This window comes from Arachis hypogaea, chromosome 19, assembly GCF_003086295.3.
Source record: "Arachis hypogaea cultivar Tifrunner chromosome 19, arahy.Tifrunner.gnm2.J5K5, whole genome shotgun sequence".
Classification (NCBI taxonomy): Eukaryota; Viridiplantae; Streptophyta; class Magnoliopsida; order Fabales; family Fabaceae; genus Arachis; species Arachis hypogaea.
Window position 1 is genome coordinate 135,444,196 of NC_092054.1, and position 16,451 is coordinate 135,460,646.

Consider the following 16,451-nt stretch of genomic DNA (forward strand, 5'->3'; position numbering starts at 1 on the left):
AGAGTTAAAGCAAAAATTAGAATTTAACAACCTTTGTTCTGGGAAGTGGATGTTCCTCTAATCTGCGGGGTGCTTGGTCCTTCAAGAGATAATTTCTGGCGCTTCAATTCCCTTAGATCACGCCCTTGCTCCTCCTGTTCTTTAAGCAAATAGCAAAGAATGCTACTTTGTTCCTTCTGTTCTTTCTTTATTTGTTCCATAGCTTCTTGCATCTTGGTAATAGATGTTTCAAGATACTCCCAGTATTCAGATTGAGGGATTTCTGGGAGAAATTCCTGTGTTCTCTTCTTGATGGGGTCATCCTGTGCTTGTTGTTTTTCCATTGATGCTTTGGTGATTGGTCGCTCAACTGAGATATACTCAGTTATTCCCATCCTTACTACAGCGTCCTTGCAGAGCATAGAAATCAAGCTTGGAAAAGCCAACCTGGCATCTTTGGAATTTTTGTTTGCAATTTTGTAAAATTCAGTTGAAATCAGTTGATGAACTTCCACTTCTTTTCCCATCATGATGCAATGGATCATCACTGCTCTTCTAATAGTGACTTCAGAACGGTTGCTAGTGGGCAGCAGAGAATGCCCAATGAAGTCCAACCATCTTCTGGCGACTGGTTTGAGATCTTCTCTTTTGAGTTGATTTGGGACACCCTTCGTGCTGGTGGTCCACTTGGCTCCAGGGATACATATATCCTCTAGAATCTTATCCAGGCCCTTGTCTGTTCTCATCATTCTCCTATTGAAGGAGTCTGGATCATCTTTCAGCTGAGGTAGCTTTAAGATCTCCCTGATCTTGTCAGGGTGGGTATGAACAATCTTTCCTCTGACCAAGGTAGCATAGAACTCCTGGACCATATTCCTTCCCACTTTCGTTTTAGGATTAGCTAGGATCTCCCAGTTCCTGATTCGAATTTGCTCTTAGATCTCTGGATATTCATCTTCTTTCAGATCGAATCTAACTTCTGGGATCACTGATCTTAGACCCATTATTTTGTAATAATGGTCTGAATGTTCTTTAGTTAAGAACTTCCCTTGATTCCAAAGTGGTTTTGGAACACTCTCTTTCTTGCCTCTTGGAGTGGGTTGTTTTCCTTTAGGAGCCATGATCTTAGTGGGTATGGTTTAGTGATCACGGATAAACACACCAAACTTAGAGGTTTACTTGTCCTCAAGCAAAATAAAAGAAAGGAAAGGGATAGAAGGAGAGCTAGTGTCGAATGGTGGATTTGAGGAGGGAGGCCGAATGTGTTTTTAAAAGGGAGGGGGTGGGATTTTCGAAAATATTGAAAAAAAGATAAGATAGAAAATATGATTTAAAAAGTATGATATGCAAAGATGTGATTTAAGATTAAAAAGATATGAAGGATATTTGAAAAAAATAAATTTGGATTTTGAAAAAGATAATGTGGAGATTTGAAAAAGATATTTGATTAGTTAAAAAGATTTTTGAATGAAAATATGTAGATTTGTTTTGAAAATTTGAAAACGAGTTGAATTTGATTGAAAAGGAGAATTTGTGTTTATGGATTAAGATACTTTTGATATTTTTAAGGTAGGGTTTTTAGAAATTAGGGATTTTAGAAATCAGGGTTCTTAACATGTTTATGCAAGAAATCATGAATTGAAACATAAAAATTAAAATTAGCATGAAAAATATGAAGTAAAAACGAATTCACCTCCTCCCCACCATCCTGGCGTTTGAACGCCCAAATGCTGCCTCTCTTGGGTGTTCAACGCCCAGCTGTTGCTTCTTTCTGGCGTTGAACGCCAGGAACTCCTTTGTCACTGGGCGTTTTTCTGAACGCCCAGGACGCTGTAAATCTGGCGTTAAACGCCCAGAAGGAGCTTCTTTCTGGCGTTTAACGCCCAGATGGCTATCCTTACTGGCGTTCAACGCCCAGTGGATGCTTCTTTTGGGCGTTGGACGCCCAAAACAGACTCTTACTGGCATTTTCTTGCCAGTGAGCTCTTTTTCTCTGTTTTGTGTGCAGATTCCTTCTGTAACCCTGTGAACTTATGCAATTGACTCTTTACCTTAGTATCAATGAACTTTATATGAACAAATAAAATCAAGAATAGGGCAAAATGCTTAGAGGAAGTGATGCCCCATGGCTGGGTTGCCTCCCAGCAAGCGCTTCTTTATTGTCTTTAGCTGGACCTTGCTGAGTTTTTAATCTAGCCTCAGCCTTGAGCACTCTTGCTCAATATTGCCTTTAAGATAGTGCTTGATTCTCTGTCCATTAACAATGAACTTCTTATCAGAATCAATATCTTGAAGTTCCACATAACCATATGGTGATACACTTGTAATCACATATGGTCCCCTCCACCGGGATTTTAGTTTCCCAGGGAATAGCCTGAGTCTAGAGTTAAACAACAGAACTTTCTGTCCTGGTTCAAAGATTCTAGATGACAGCTTTCTGTCATGCCACTTTTTTTATAAAGCTTGGCATTTTCGAGAGCAGTGAATCTGAATTCCTCTAGCTCATTTAGCTGAAGCAATCTTTTTTCTCCAGCTAGTTTGGCATCAAAATTCAAGAATCTGGTTGCCCAGTAGGCTTTATGTTCTAGTTCCACGGGCAGGTGACATGCCTTACCATATACGAGTTGGTATGGAGAGGTCCCTATAGGAGTCTTGAATGTTGTTCTGTATGCCCACAGAGCATCATCCAAGCTTCTTGCCCAATCCTTTCTACGGGTATTTACAGTCCGTTCCAGGATTCTTTTTAGTTCTCTGTTAGAGACTTCAGTTTGCCCATTAGTTTGTGGATGATATGGAGTTGCCACCCTGTGGCGAATCCCATACCGGACCATGGCAGAGTAAAGTTGTTTGTTGCAGAAGTGAGTGCCCCAATCATTGATTAGTACTCTAGGGACACCAAATCTGTTAAAGATATGTTTCTGGAGGAACTTCAGCACTGTTTTAGTATCATTGGTGGGTGTGGCAATGGCCTCTACCCATTTTGATACATAGTCAACTGCCACCAGAATATAAGTGTTTGAGTATGATGGTGGGAAAGGTCCCATGAAGTCAATTCCCCATACGTCAAACAACTCAATCTCTAAGATTTCTTGTTGGGGCATGGCGTAACTGTGGGGTAAATTACTAGCTCTCTGGCAACTATCACAGTTACGTACAAACTCTCGGGAATCCCTGTAGAGTGTAGGCCAGTAGAAACCACATTGGAGGACTTTGGTGGCTGTCCGCTCACCTCCGAAATGGCCTCCATATTGTGATCCATGGCAATGCCATAGGATCCTCTGTGCTTCTTCTCTAGGCACACATCTTCGGATTATTCCGTCTGCACATCTCTTGAAGAGATAGGGTTCATTCCACAAGTAGTACTTTGCATCAGTAATTAATTTTTTTCTTTTGTTGCCTGTTGTACTCTTTGGGTATGAACCTTGCAGCTTTATAGTTCGCAATGTCTGCAAACCATGGTGTTTCCTGAATGGCAAATAAATGCTCATCCAGAAAAGTCTCAGAGATCTCAAGAGAGGGGAGGGACGTCCCTTCTACTGGCTCTATCCGGGACAGATGATCAGCCACTTGGTTCTCTGTCCCTTTTCTGTCTCTTATTTCTATATCAAACTCTTGCAGAAGTAACACCCATCTGATGAGCCTGGGTTTTGAATCCTGCTTTGTGAGTAGATATTTAAGAGCAGCATGGTCAGTATACACAATCACTTTTGATCCTACTAAGTATGATCTGAACTTGTCAATGGCATAAACCACTGCAAGCAATTCTTTTTCTGTGGTTGTGTAATTTTTCTGGGCGTCATTTAAAACGCGGCTAGCATAATAAATGACATGCAGAAGCTTGTCATGCCTCTGTCCCAATACTGCACCAATGGCGTGATCACTGGCATCACACATTAGCTCAAATGGTAATGTCCAATCTGGTGCAGAAATAGCTGGTGCTGTGACCAGCTTGGCTTTCAGTGTTTTAAACGCCTGCAGACACTCTGTGTCAAACACAAATGGCGTGTCAGCAGCTAGCAGATTGCTCAGAGGTTTTGCGATTTTTGAAAAATCCTTTAGGAACCTCCTATAGAATCCTGCATGCCCCAGAAAGCTTCTGATTGCCTTAGCATTGGCAGGTGGTGGTAATTTTTCAATTACCTCTATTTTTGCTTGATCCACCTCTATTCCCTTGTTTGAAATTTTATGCCCAAGAACAATCCCTTCAGTTACCATAAAGTGACATTTTTCCCAGTTTAAAACCAGGTTGGTCTCTTAGCATCTTTTCAGAACTAGTTTCAGGTGATCAAGACAGGAACTGAATGAGTCTCCATATACTGAGAAGTCATCCATGAAGACTTCCAAAAATTTTTCCACCATATCAGAGAAAATAGAGAGCATGCATCTCTAGAAGGTTGCAGGCGCATTACACAGCCCAAATCCAGATGGACATGTGAATGCTATTTTCTCTTGATCCTGGGGATCTACTGCTATCTGGTTATAGCCTGAGTAGCCATCCAAAAAGCAGTAATAATCATGACCTGCCAGTCTTTCTAGCATCTGGTCTATGAATGGTAAAGGAAAATGATCCTTTCTGGTGGCTGTATTGAGCCTTCTGTAGTCAATACACATGCGCCACCCTGTAACTGTTCTTGTAGGAACCAGTTCATTCTTTTCATTATGAACCACTGTTATGCCTCCCTTTTTGGGGACAACTTGGACAAGGCTCACCCAGGGGCTGTCAGAAATAGGATAAATAATCCCAGCCTCCAGTAATTTGGTGACCTCTTTCTGCACCACTTCCTTCATGGCTGGATTTAGCCGCCTCTGTGGTTGAACCACTGGTTTAGCATTATCCTCCAATAAGATTTTGTGCATGCATCTAACTGGGCTTATGCCCTTAAGGTCACCTATAGACCACCCAAGAGCTGTCTTGTGTGTCCTTAGCACTTGAATAAGTGCTTCCTCTTCCTGTGGATTTAAAGCAGAGCTCATGATCACTGGAAAAGTGTCACCTTCTCCCAGAAATGCATATTTCAGGGATGGTGGTAATGGTTTGAGCTCGGGTTTAGGAGGATTTTCCTCTTCCAGAAGAAACTTCAGAGGCTCTTTCATTTCCTCTGAATCCTCCAAATCAGGCTGAACATCTTTAAAGATGTCTTCCAACTCTGATTCGAGGCTCACAGCCATGTTGACCTCTTCTACCAAAGAGTCAATAAGATCAACTTTCATGCAGTCTTTCGATGTGTCTAGATGCTGCATGGCTTTGACAGCATTCAACTTAAACTCATCATCATTGACACTCGGGGTTATTTCCCCCTGTTGGACGTCAATGAGTGTTCGTCCAGTTGCTAGGAAGGGTCTTCCTAGAATGAGAGTGGCACTCTTGTGCTCCTCCATTTCCAGCACTACAAAGTCAGTGGGAAAGGCGAATGGCCCAATCCTGACAATCATGTCTTCAATCACGCCTGATGGGTATTTAATAGAGCCATCAGCAAGTTGGAGACATATCCGGGTTGGTTTAACTTCTTCAGTTAAACCAAGCTTTCTGATAGTGGATGCAGGTATTAGGTTGATGCTTGCCCCAAGATCACATAAAGCTGTCTTGGTGCAATTACCTTCTAATGTGCATGGTATCAGAAAACTCCCAGGGTCTTTAAGCTTTTCAGGAAAGCTTTTCAGAATGACTGCACTGCATTCTTCAGTGAGGAAAACTCTTTCAGTTTCTCTCCAATCATTCTTATGACTCAAAATCTCTTTCATGAACTTGGCATAAGAAGGTATTTGCTCAAGTGCCTCTGCAAACGGAATCTTAATTTCGAGAGTCCTGAGATAATCTGCAAAGCGAGCAAATTGCTTATCCTGCTCCTCTTGGCGGAGTTTTTGAGGATAAGGTATCTTGGCTTTATATTCCTCAACCTTGGTTGCTGTAGGTTTAATTCCTACAGAAGTGCTTGAAGAAGCCTTTTTAGAGGGGTTGTCATCAGTACTTGTGTGTGTCTGATCCCTCACTGGCATTTGAATGCCAGGGTTGGAAGCTGGAGTGACGTTAGACGCCAGCTCCTCATCTGTTCCTAGCGTCTGAACGCCAGAACTGTGCTTCTTTTGGGCGTTCAACGCCAGATCCTTGCTTGTTTCTGGCGTTGAACGCCAGTCCTGAGCATGGTCTGGGCGTTCAGCGCCAGCCTTCCACCCAATTTCTGGCGTTTTAGCGCCAGAATTATTTTTCCCTGGGCTCTTACTGTCCTTAGGTGGATTTTGGGTGGTTTGCTCATTTCTTGGCTTCTTGCTGCCTTGAGGTGGGGTATTTAATGTCTTCCCACTTCTTAATTGAACTGCTTGGCATTCTTCTGTTATTTGTTTTGACAGCTGCTGCTTTGTTTGCTTCAATTGTTCTTCTATATTTATATTAGCCATCCTTGTCTCTTGTAGTCTATCCTTGAATTCGGCTAACTGCTTTGTTAGAAAGTCCAATTGCTGATTGAATTCAGCAGCTTGTTTTACAAGACTGAGTTCAGCAGTTACTGTTTTAACCTCTTCTTTCATGGAAGGGTCACTGCTTAGGTACAGATGCTGATTTCTGGCAACTGTATCAATGAGCTCTTGAGCTTCTTCAATTATCTTTCTCATGTGGATAGATCCACCAGCTGAGTAGTCTAGAGAGATTTGAGCTCTTTCTGTAAGCCCATAATAGAAGATGTCTAACTGAACCCACTCTGAAAACATTTCAAATGGGCATTTTCGTAGCATCTCTCTGTATCTCTCCCAGGCATCATAAAGAGATTCATTATCCCCTTGTTTAAGGCCTTGGATGTCCAGCCTTAGCTGTGTCATCCGTTTTGGAGGAAAGTATTGACTCAAGAATTTTTCTGTTAGCTGTTTCCATGTCCTTATGCTAGCCTTAGGTTGGTTATTTAACCACCTTTTAGCTTGGTCTTTTACAGCAAATGAAAACAGTAATAATCTGTAGACATCCTGATCTACTTCCTTGTCATGTACTGTGTCAGCAATCTGTAAAAACTGTGCCAGAAACTCTGTAGGTTCTTCCTGTGGAAGACCAGAATACTAGCAGCTTTGCTGCACCATGATAATGAGCTGAGGATTCAACTCAAAGCTACTTACTCCAATGGAGGGTATGTACATACTACTCCCATATGAAGCAGTAGAGGGGTTAGCATATGACCCCAGAGTCCTCCTGGACTGTTCACTTCCGCTTAGGTCCATGATGGAGAAAGGGAGATGATGTAAAATAGAAGAAAATATTTTTATTTATTTAATTATTTATTTATTTCGAAAACAAAATAAATTAAAATAAAATAAATAAAAATGGGTGAAGATTTTCGAAAAAAAATTGAGGAGAGAGAAAGTAGTTAGGAAGTTTTGAAAAATATATGAAAAAAATTTTTTTTTGAAAAAGGTTTTAAATTTTGAAATAAAAAATCTGAATTTTAAAGGCAAATTCCGAAAATTTGCTTTAAAATAGAGAGAAGAGATATTTTTAAATTTAAAGAGGAGAGAGAAAAACACTAAGATAGCACAAGATTTAAAATTTTTAGATCTAATACTCCTTGTTTTCGAAAATTTTGGAGGGAAAACACCAAGGAACAACAAACTTAAAAATTTTAAGATCAAGACACAAGGAAAACTTAAGAACACTTTGAAGACTCACAAGAACATGAAGAAAGAACACTAAACTTAAAATTTTTAAAAAACCAGAATAAATTTTCGAAAATAAAAGAAAAATCAACAAGAAAACACCAAACTTAAAGTTTGGCACAAGATTTATTCAAAAAAAAATTATTTTTGAAAAAGATTTTAAAAATAGGATAGCCAATTACCACGAACATAAGCACCACGCTCTAGCTAATTGAGCTATAAGTTTAAAGTGTTTTAACAAGGTATAAATAATAAAAGACTCTAAACCAAAAAGAAAAATTTTTCCTAATCTAAGCAACAAAATAAACCGTCAGTTGTCCAAACTCAAAAAATCCCCGGCAACGATGCCAAAAACTTGGTGCACGAATTGTGAATCACACTTTTCACAACTAGTACCACTAACCAGCAAGTGCACTGGGTCGTCCAAGTAATACCTTACGTGAGTAAGGGTCGAATCCCACGGAAATTGTTGGTTTGAAGCAAGCTATGGTTATCTTATTATTCTTAGTCAGGATACCAACAACAGTGTTTTTTAACTTCAATTATAAAGAGTCAAAGGGCATAAATATAAATACTTATTGTGCAATGATGAGAATATGTTAGGGTTTTGGAGATGCTTTGTCTTCTTTATTTCAGTTTTTCTCTTGTACTCCTCTTCACACACGCAAGGCTCCTTCCATGGCAAGCTGTATGTAAGGTGTCACCGTTGTCAATGGCTACTTCCCGTCCTCTCAGTGAAAATGGTCCAAATGCTCTGTCATAGCACGGCTAATCATCTGTTGGTTCTCGATCATGTCGGAATAGAATCCCTTGATTCTTTTGCGTCTGTCACTACGCCCAATAATCGTGAGTTTGAAGCTCGTCACAGCCATTCAATCCTTGAATCCTACTCGGAATACCACAGACAAGGTTTAGACTTTCCGGATTCTCATGATTGCCGCCATCAATTCTAGCTTATACCACGAAGATTCTGATTAAGAAATCTAAGAGATACTCATTCAATCTGATGTAGAACGGAGGTGGTTGTCAGGCACACGTTCATGGATTGAGGAAGGTGATGAGTGTCACGAATCATCACCTTCTTCATAGTGAAGCGCGAATGAACATCTTAGATAGGAACAAGCGTGTTTGAATGGAAAACAGAGATAATTGCATTAATTCATCAAGACGCTGCAGAGCTCCTCACCCCCAACAATGGAGTTTAGAGACTCATGCCGTCAAAGAGTACAAAGTTCAGATCTAAAAATGTCATGAGATGCAAAATAAGTCTCTAAAAGTTGTTTAAATACTAGACTAGTAAACTAGGTTTACAGAAAATGAGTAAACTAAGATGGATAGTGCAGAAATCTACTTCTGGGGCCCACTTGGTGTGTGCTGGGGCTGAGACTTAAGCTAATCACGTGCATAGGGCTGTTTTGGGCATTCAACGCCAGCTTTGGACCCTTTTCTGGCGTTGAACTCCAACTTGTAACTTGTTTCTGGCGCTGGATGCCAGACTGCAACATGGAACTGGCGTTGAACGCCAGTTTACATCATCTATCCTTGAGCAAAGTATGGATTATTATATATTGCTGGAAAGCCCTGGATGTCTACTTTCTAACGCAATTGGAAGCGCGCCATTTGGAGTCTTGTAGCTCCAGAAAATCCATTCCAAGTGCAGGGAGGTCAGAATCCAACAGCATCAGCAGTTCTTTTTCAGCCTGAATCAGATTTTTGCTCAGCTCCCTCAATTTCAGCCAGAAAATACCTGAAATTACAGAAAAACACACAAACTCATAGTAAAGTCCAGAAATATGAATTTTGCCTAGAAACTAATGAAAATAAACTAAAAACTAACTAAAACATACTAAAAACTATATGAAAGTATCCCCAAAAAGCGTATAAAATATCCGCTCATCACCCAACAAACTAATGAAGCTCAAAGTTAGTTCATTTTAAACAAAACACTAATATCATCATGCTTAATCCAAATAAAGAGTATATAATCCACAAGGAAGAAGAAAAGAAAGAATCTGGCCCAAAAACAATCATAAGTCCAACTAGGTGATTCAAATCTATTTTTTCTCTAATTTAATGGCTAACTAGGAAATTAAAATTCATTCCCGTTTGAACTAAACACCACACCACCAAAAGCAAACTCTTTCTTCTCTCTCTTCCATCATCTATGTGAAAGTTTAGTAGAAAAAGCAAGAAAAAAAGAAGCTCTGAACTAGGGTAAAATCAAAGAACAAAAGGGAGTTACCAAATTCAAGCAAAAAGAGCAAATCACATTCAAAGAGCAAATCACAAAAGGAGTTTCTACATTTGTGCTTCATTAGAGATCAGTAAAGAAACCTTCTCCTTGTATGCACCGAATTGGAAAGTTCAAAATTTGAAGATCATGGAGCTCTGCTGTGAATCAAGGGTGAATAAAGAAACTTAGGGCCAAAGTTCAAATACATGGCTTAGATTTAAGAAGTTAGATGAAAAAGGATGAAAGAGAAGATAGAAGGTATGGATGCATGTATGGTTAAGTCACTACTTCTACTCTATCTCTCTTCTATGATGCCGCTGCTGCTACTGATTTTTTGGGAGAAGAAGACCAATGTGTTGAAGCAACGTTTCAAACTTTGGAAGCTTTACTCCTCTATTAAAGGGGTGAACGGCGAAGGGCTGAAGTAAGGAGTGAGAGCACAACGTTTGAGTTTCCATAGCTTATAGAGTTGTTATCATTCTTTTCCTTCATGGTTCTTATTGAATATTCTATTTTCTTAGTTTAGTCTTTCTTTGTTTCAATAGTAAAAGGCATTACAGTGAGATATTTAAGAAAAAGTCACTGAGTGAAAAAAGGTATGAGAGTTAGACTTAGAGAAAAACCTATGTTTATTTCAGAAATTCTTTGCAAGTTTTTCTGTTTTATTGTTATGTTCCTGAGGAAATTCCCTTTGAAAGTTAGGGCGAGTTCTTAGTCAAATATGGTTTGAATTAAAAACTGTCTCAAATAGGATTAGGTAGAATCCTACAGAAATTGGTGTTTGTGATCTTGTTCAAAGATCGTGAAATTCTGTCATTATTGTGATAGAAACTGGATGGAAGCTACATTGTACTGAGTAGCTGAACTAAGATATATGGCTGTGTCATTTCTCTTTTCCTTCTCTGTTTCTGGTTCTGCACTTTAGAAGACAATAAAATTATCTCTTAATTATTCTATCCAGCTACACTTCACAGTAATGTACGTTGTACGTATCTATTTTGGCTCCTCTTTCAACATGAAACAAAATAAAATAATCTCTTACTTTTCACCTGAGGTAACACTACAGAATCCAAAAATTTCATCCAACTCTAAAGATTAATCAAGTAAAGTAAAAAGAAGTCAAAATTCGTCTCTCCTTCTCTTAGCTACCGATATCCATAAGAAAAAATTTTAATATGTTTCTTCCATTACATCAAATCTAATTTAAACAAGATTCATATACGCAGTCGTTATCTAGATGTTTGGAGTAAACAAAGTTGCTATTGCAACTTGAACCTCCATTATTGTTGTTGGCATTAAAAGAAGTTAGTGCAGTTGGTGGTCTGAACCGGCGTAGAAGTGACTATCTACTTGGATTGGAATCCTTTACTTACATCTTGCATTGTCTATGAAATTACAATAGGATGAGACTAGTTTTTTAGTGACGGCTTTAGAAAAGAAGGTTGTGATGGGAATGGCCTAAAAAGAAAAGGTTATGAATGAGGAAACCTCTTAAGGTTTCTCTTGGGATATTTTATTTTAGAGGTTGTCTAATTGAAGATGGCATAGGGGGTTGGGTGGAATATGAATTGGGTTGGAATAGCTGCCATTGTAGGCATAACTAAGGCTGTTCAAATTCAAATCGATCTAAATCAAACTGCTCATTCAATCCAATCTAAATCGAAAACTTATTAAAATCGCACTAATTCGGATTTAATTGGATTCTATTTTTTACAAACCGCTAGATCGGATCGAATTTCGGATCTACTTTTCATAACCGATCCAATCCAATCCAAACCGCACAATGTACTATAATATTATTATTTTATTATTATATTTACAATTATACTTATAACATGTTCAATTTGTTATACATTTTTATATTATTCAGTATTATTATTATTTAATAAATATTTTATGTTCAAAATGTTATTTATTTATTTATTTTAACTAACTTATAATTTTATTTCTATTGTTATGTTATCGTTGGCTTTTAAAAATATTGTTGAGATTTGTTATGTTATTGTTGATTATTTAAAATTTGATGTTAAGACTTGTTATATGTATTTAATTTTTTTAATTTACAAAATCGCAAATCCAATCAAATCCAAACCGCTTGAAATTAGATCAGATTGGATTGGATTTTTTTTAAAGTCATCCAATTCAAACCGTATCCCAAACAAAATTAGTGTTCGAATCGAATAAATTTTTAACTCAAAACCGATCTAAACTGCACCGCGAACATGCTAGGCATAACTAGGAGAAATCTAATTGGAGATGGTATAGGTGCAAAGTTATCCACATTGACCTGTAAAATTGTAAAAATTTAATTGCTATATTTATGATAACTGTTATGAAACAACTTAATGATTATTCAACTTATCCAAATATTTATCTCATTTGTTGTCGCTTCAGTCTCTTCTAATGTCTCCTCTGCTTCTTGGCTAGTGGAGGAAAGTGTTTTTGTTGATATATTTTTTTAGTCTTTTAATGTTCTACACATTTTTTTCAGTGATGATATTTTATTTTTTATGAGTACTAATGGTCACTCTTCTATTATAAATTTATAAGTATAGAATATTTTTCTATTTCTGCTAAAAATATTATACCAAACAAAAAATTGTATACTTCTTACATATTTAAAGAATCAAACACATAAACACACACACACAAAAATCAAGCACATAATAAAAAAAATTCAATAATGTCATTATTGTTCCTCTCACTGCATATACAAATCAAGGGAAATAATGTTTTTTCTTACAATACAAATCGCTAGCTTAAACTTTATATGCAAATTTATCTCAACTTCTTTGAAAATAAATTATAATTGATAAGATAGACATGTAATTCGCAGCTGTTTGTTCTGTATATTTATGACTCTTTTAGATATTTAATTAATAATTTTATTAAAACGAAATTTATTTATGAAAGAAGTGAAGAATGACAAAAAAGTGAGGAGAATTGGAATATCAATTAAGAATATTTAAAATATATATTTTTATAGATTGTGAGGTTCCCATTAAGAAGATTTTAGCCTTAAAAGAATTGTCTAAGGGAAACAATAAAAGAAATATAAAAGTTATAAAGACAATAATTGCATAATGTATTTCACGATCAAGATTGCCAGAGATGTATTATAAGGTACCCTGAATTATAAAGTATGATTGAGAAGGTTCATGTATTTGCCCATAGATTTGTCGCACAAGATTTAAATTAGAAACAGAAAAACTATTATCATATTCTATATATCAAGATAGAAAGTGTTCACGTTGACGTGGTTCTTTTATTTCTTCGAAGAAGAATTCTTTTATTCTTTTATTATGTATTGTTTGTTATCTTCTTTTTCTTTTCTTTTTCAGTTTTTGGAAGACAATCTAACTCTTTTAATCGTTAATAAAGTAATAATAAATAGATTATAATTATAACTGCCCATTGATTCTAGAATATCCATCTTGGAGTGGTTCATGAATCCTACAAACAAAACGTAAGCGGATATTAAATTATCAAAATGTTAAATTTAAGTGACGTGGTTTAATTAATTGGTAAATTAAAGGAGTAGTTAGTAGTTACCCATTTGTTTGGTATAATACTAGCACATTATTACAAGGCTGGTATGCGTGTGTGTTACTTTGCTTTGAAAGAGGGAGGTTCAAACTCTAGTCATTTTTTTTCTACAAATTTTGGATCATTAAATTAAGTATATATATTATCAAATATATATAAAAAAATAATTATTATTATATTTGTAAAATGTTGAAGGATTTGATATATTATTGTTTTACTTATTTTTTGTGACTTTGACAGGATGTTGAATCAAGTTTGTATCAAAATCTTCATTCGAGGAGTAAATACTATTCCTTTAAAAAAGAGTGAGTTCGACCCGAAAATTATTTAGTGTTAATATCGAAGCAAATTGCGTCGAACTGATGGTGGTAAATTGTAATAAATACAACAGAAATAAATGAAAGCTTTAGATAAATGAAGGCATAAAATTGAAATGAAAATTGAAATAAAGCAAAATAACAATAAAATATTTAAACAAAGCAATCAATGAACGGAAAGAAAATAAAAGACAATAAAATAAAGAGGAATGCTACACATACAAGTCATTTTTGTTTACAAGTCTTACAAGTTGGGCCTAACACGCGCGTTACTGAACCATCTTCGCGTATTTCGTCTTCGTTTCTTTTTTTACGAAAAAGAAGAAGAAGAGACACACAGAAAGAAGAAGAAGAAGAAGAGGCAAAAAAAAAACGTGAAAACAGCGTGAATATAAATGACTTGTATGATTTATATGGAAAAGTGTTCTCTCTTTGCCTTCGATCTCCTTCTGTTTTTTTCGATTTTTATGGTTTCTGAAATCAAGCTTTGAAATTGTTTTGAAGATGATGGAACTTCAGAAATACACCCGAACGATTACAAAAATACACCCAAATGATTACAGAAATACATCCAAAGGATTACAGAAATACACCCAAAGGATTACAGAAATACACCCAAAGGATTTAAGAAATACACCCAATATAGGGGAGACAGTATATTTCTTCTTGAAATCTTTTAATGTTTTGCTGGTTAAAGATGAGGCACATAACAGAGACAATCTAGAAAAAAATCTAGAAGAACAGTAAAACAGTACCTTGAATAATGTTTCTTTATTTTTTCTGGTGATTTTGATGAAGGAGAAAGAGAAAACGAAAAAAGGAGAAGAAATTTCAATAAAAAAAAGAGAGAGGAAGATGTGGTGTTGATGACGATGATAACGAGAGAGAAAAATTACGAAAAAGAAGAAGAAGAAGAGACATAAAAAAAACGTAAAACGGCATAAATATAAATAACTTGTATGACTTGTATTAAAAATTACTTATATACGGAGAATTACTCTAAAATAAAATGGACTCCTAACATTTATATGCACTCGCACTCCATGATCTTCCGTTGTGTCACTAAGACTGGAAATTTTGGTGGAATTTGCGTGATGATTTCTAGTGTTTTTTATTGAAGTTCTTCTTTTCTTCTAAACTTCTATTTATAGGTCCTAAGGTTAGACTTATTTCTAAAGAATCTTGACCACAACGTAGTTCTTTCTTTTTGTTAGGTCATGGCTTTGTCTACTTGACCCTTAAGTTTAGTAGTGGCATCTCCACATTCCATCTTGTTTTGGTCTCCAAACTCCACATTCTTGTATCGTGTTCAAATTTAATCACGCAGAGTATTTAATTTCGACTTTATTATTTTTCGACTCATCTCAAATCACCAAGTTCTTGACTTTAACTATTATTTTTATCGTAGTCAAAAATAAATTTTTTCATAGCTGTATCTGAATAGTTGATCTCATTCTAAACTTTTTGTGAATCGAATTTTTTCATAATAAATCAAATTTTATACTAATAATTATATTGTATTTGCTCTATTTTATTGTGTTAGACTAGTTGAATCGGACAAATAATTATTTCCTTAAGTAGGATTGGGATAAAGGTGTTTCAAACTCGTAGATAGAGCATAGTAGTATTTTATAGAAATTGTATACTCACAAATAAGATTAAGAACTTAGGATATAGCTTAAATCCTAACATATCCTGTTCATTTTCACCATTAGCACCTTAACCGTGTTTTTAGATTATTTTATTTTATTTTAGAATTTAATTTAATTTATTAAATTAAATATTAAAACTGTTATATATTATGATACATAATGATGTGTATAATATTAATAGATGTAAGATTAGTCAATATAATAAATAGTTTATATTTTAACTAAGAAGTTTTGAATTTGGATTTAACAAAAAAAAAAAAAAGATATTTTTATAAACATACATGATGAAAAAGATATTTCTACTAATCCATACTATATATAGTAATAGTAGATATAGATTATATATGTATGGATAAGGGACAAACATACATAAGGCCCTAATTTTCAGTTGATTAAAGTTTAAGTGATGAGTTATATGCAACATATTTACTTCAAATATTTTATCATCAAACTTTAAGTGATGAAGGTGATAAGCTTATTGTTGTTCACTTCAAATTATTTCGTTCGCTTTTTTAATAAAAGAAAGTTTTGGGAGTCAATATTATACTACCAACATTGCATCTAATATATATATATATATATATATATATATATATATATATATATAGGTTTAATTTTTTGTAGGTTCTATAAATTTTATTAAATTTATAATTAAATTTTTATATTTTTAATTGAATTTTTATATTGTTTTTAATTTTATAATTAAGTCATTTCTAGTATAAAAAATATTAGAGTTAATTTAATATTTTTCTGAAAATTGAAGATATCAATCGTTAATAACCTAATTAAATATTTGACTATATATTTTTTTAGAAAATATTTTATTAATTTTAAAATTTTTGACATGAAAATAATCTAATTACAAAATTAAAAATAGTGTAGGGATTTAATTAAAAAAATATATAAAACTTAATTATAAATTTTGTAGAACTATAAAGATCAACAGAATAATTATACTATATTTTATATATATATATAGAGTTTTGCATCCAATATTTTATTCAAAAATAAATATTTAAAACTCTTAAAAACAAAAACATATAAAATTCAATTAATAAAATAATTAAAATCCAAACTTAACAACAAATT